We start from the raw sequence: 4,217 nt of genomic DNA, 5'->3' as shown, positions 1-4,217 counted from the left end.
AAACCACATAAGTGGAGTTCTGTTCTGAGTGAGTATGCCTTTTGAATGGCCAGACGTCTCCTTGTGGAACAGGATAAAAAAGGACAAAACACATTCTGAATAAATACTGGTGAATTCATAAAGGGACAAAATGATTGTTTAAAAATGGTGTTAAAAAGGTACTTAATACTTAAAAGAGAATGTAAAGAAGTACATATCATGTTATGTCAAAGACATGCTTTGGAGAAGTTAGCATGCAAACCAGCTACTGTTGACATGTAAGTTACCCTCACATAATGCTGCTTTGTAGCTCAAGATAGTGAGCTAGAGAGGCTATTTCTTGGCTGTGTTACATTTTGTGCAATACATAAGAGCTGATCTGGTCCTGATCTGACTCTCCTGAGCTTGTCCAGAGATCATGTGTGAAAACGGCTACCAAAAGAAACAGTAGAAATAATGAAACCTAGAGTCTGAGCCATCGATCAGGATTAAGGCGAAAGCAGAGGCCTGTGCTTCGAAGCAGGATATGGGCTTATCCACATACCCTCAGGGTTATCGTTGGGGTTTTACAAAGGTGATTCACATCTTACTGAGGTTCAACACCATGGTGGTTTATGCTGGACACCTAAATTGTTCCAGGGCAGGTTACATTTGAGATTAGAGATCAACAGGTGCGCAATCACCACCGACGGACCTATAAGTTCTCAGTAAACTAGCACCAGTGTTCCTGGAAGATCCCTTGGACAGTGGTGTGCACATTTTAATAGCATCCTTTAAATCATCCCTTTAATTTTCCTGTTGGCTGAAAGCAGTTTTTAAACAATTTAAAACTGCTTGTCCTATACATGTTAACGCTTGATCCTAAAAGAGGAAAGCTATATATGTACTTCTAAGTCTAATATCATTTTCCCAAGCTTGTAGCCTATGCTTGAATTCTGCTATGCTAAAACTATATCATGCACATCCATTATTACTTCATTGTAACCTGTCAGATTCTCCAATAATAACTCTTAGAAATAAGCTTTATTAATATAGTAATACTTTTTCAGCAATATTTCCCATACTGTATAAAGTGCACACACATTTATACTGTATTTTGAATATTTTACTTTAATCTGTCTGTAACAGCTGCAGATCCATTATTAGTTTACTAGCTTTCAGAACATATTACGTATTCAACATCCTCTAATTATGTATAGTGTTTTTTGCTTATTTTAATCATCATTTGATGATAACCGACTGCTCAGCGTGAGTGCCAATGTTAGGGTAAGTGAAGGTGGATAAGATATCCTGGGTAGGCTGACTTTGTACAACATAAGAGGTGTACTAAAAGGAAGTTCAACATAGCCAGGCTATGTTTCTTTGGTGTGAGTTCTAGTAGCTGCAATTCCAGCAGAAACTTTTATGCATTTTCTGCTTCATCAAATGAATACATGCACATTCCTGGGACAATGTGATGAAGTTTGTTGTTTGTTGTGCTGTAACTTCACAGCCAGGCTAAGCATCCAGAGCAGCCAAGAAACAAAAGTTATTATATTTGTCGATCATATTTGTCAAGTAGGACAATTTTGTTGTCGACAAAACGACAGAGAAACAAACAAGTTTCAGTTTAAGAAACTTTTGGCGAGTAGTATGAGAAGGCATTGACCTCTGACAAACAGCTCTTCACAAGAAAATACAAAACAGTCAGAAAGTCAACAAATGAAGATTTGGATGCTGATTGAAAACAGAAAATTCTGAAAAAAAGAAAAATCCGTTTCCAGGAATACTAAAGAAGGTAATATGAATTCAAGTTAAAGAAACATAATACAAATTGAATTAGGAGCTGCTGGCATTTGTATTTTTTCGGAAATAAAAAAATTACAGTTGAGAGCAGATGCATGAAGGAGAACTGACATAAGAGATACAAAGACTTGGGCATTCTCTCTCTCTCTCTCTCTCTCTCTCTCTCTCTCTCTCTCTCTCTCTCTCTTTTTTACTGACCACATGTAACCTTTAACTGGTAGTTATGGTGTTTTTATGACATCCCCTCTGAGTCTTGCTCAAAAAAGACTAATAGGAACAGCTGTTTGTCCGTCCTTTCTCAACAATCCCTTGATGTTTTTTGATTGAGGGGACAGTTTCAGAATGACAAGTTTATTTTCCTTCAGTTTATCTCAAGCTAATGCTGAAGGAGGCCAAAAGGACTTGGGCAAAATAAGGGGGATAAATTGAAAACATCAGACATGGCAGAGTCTTAAAGAGCATTTTCCTCTGCTGAGCTTTTTAGACTTGACAAATTAAGGCTGAATTGGCTTGCACATGTCTCCCAGCCCTAGCTTTGATAGTAACAACTCAGCACACAGCAGCATTTTGTTGAGTCTGCTCAGTCTGCAGTTTGTTCTGCTCTGAAACATTTCAAATCCAGCACCGTCAAATTGGAAAGGATGCTGTCTTTGTGATGTAAATTACATATGGGCTGCGGAGGCTTAATGGGATGTGTGCCTGGCACATCAGGAACAAATGTGTTGGCTTTGGCACACACACACACACAAACACACACACACTTGAATTTAAATACCACACACACAGACACTGCACAGACACTTTTTTCAGCGCTGGCTTCTCAGCATCCTTTATTCGTCACACATACGAGCAGAGCAGTGATGTGGAACGAGGGCAGAGCCGAGTCCAGGCAGGGATGAGATCTTCGTTGGGACTGGAACAAGGCTGAGGTCACAACCCTAGCAGATTGGTCAGAGCTCCTGGTTTGGCAAGACCTCGCGCTCTCACAGGTGGGAGACAGGCAGTACTCTTTCTTTTTACAATCATTAAAGCTACAATAGCTGACAGTGTTTGTGCTACCACAGCCAAACTAATCCTGTGTTTTTAACAGAGAGAGCTTGTTTCTGGACAGGTGTTTTATTCCAAACTGCTTGCCAAACAAGTGGTTGATATGGTTACATTGCTATGTTTGTTTGACTGGGTAAAATTAGGTTAAGACTGTTGCCATGGGTGAATATTAACAAAACCCCACATGACTTCTGTACACACTAAATCCCATTGACTTTCCTGTGGTCCATGTGGTTGTATTTCACTCATCTGTGTAACATCAGACTATTCCTTGTACTGGCACTTAAAAGATGACCTCTGATTCTGATGCACTGTATGGACAAAAGTACTGGGCCAACTACAAGTTACACCTGCGGGAACTGGTTTGCCATGGAAGCCCATGGCATGAAGGTCCTGGCTGAAGTCAGGGAGCTCTTTAGAGTGTTCTTTCACAAACATATGTAAAGGCAGTCCACATGGCTCAGTTCTTGATCATATACACCTGTGGCAATGGGATTAAAAACAACTAAACTGCAAGATTAATGTCTCAAACACACAGGTCTGGAGACCAGTCAGCGACTCCTTGGGACCCTCTGATCACTTGGGGAAAATGTTTAATCTCGACCAGACGTGGATGACTCTCATTAGATAAAACTGGATACAGTTTTGTGATTACTTTGGTCACTAGCAGATTGCTGTGGTTCTCTGTACTTTCCATGGAAAACACTTATTTGTATAAAAAAAATGCCATTTACTGCCTTCAAAGTAAAAGTTTTGCCTTACTACTTACTTACAACTTTTGCTTTGAAATTGAACAGTGTCCTTATCTGGCTTGTGTTACACAGTTTCATTACCTCTTGTTGAGTACTTTGAGAGTATTTGCAGACAAGTCACATCTTCCATCCAAACTACCAGTGAGTTCGTCAGCATGCTAGAGATCAAAGTAATCTCAAGATTGTTAGTGCAGGACTGTATACCACTTTGTGGCACATGTGCCAGCAACCTCCAGCTACCAATTACCAACCGGTCATGGAATGCACACTGCAGACTGGTTATTCCCGGCGGTCACTGACTGGTCTCTGTGGCTGTGTGAATGAGGGCTTTAGCAATCAATTTCACAGTAACTACCTGCAACCTCCAGGAACCACTCAAAAGCCAGTTTGTGAATACTCAATTTTCCATCATGATTGGTTGCCAGATGGTCTCTAACCAGTCTCTCGGCTTGTGTTACTGAGGCCTATGAGGTCTAGTGCAGTATTCTTGTACACAAAACATACATAACACATCTAAACAAACATTTTTCCCACCCAGTCAAATACTGGCATGGTTTCAGAAGTCCATCTACAGTAACAAGACTGTAAATCCTGGATTGTATACAGAAGACGAACGTAACTATTGTGACATTTGTGTTGTTGCAGTTTAGTTTT

Source organism: Pelmatolapia mariae, linkage group LG6 (genome assembly GCF_036321145.2).
Source record: "Pelmatolapia mariae isolate MD_Pm_ZW linkage group LG6, Pm_UMD_F_2, whole genome shotgun sequence".
In the NCBI taxonomy this organism is placed as follows: domain Eukaryota; kingdom Metazoa; phylum Chordata; class Actinopteri; order Cichliformes; family Cichlidae; genus Pelmatolapia; species Pelmatolapia mariae.
This window is presented reverse-complemented; position numbering follows the sequence as displayed.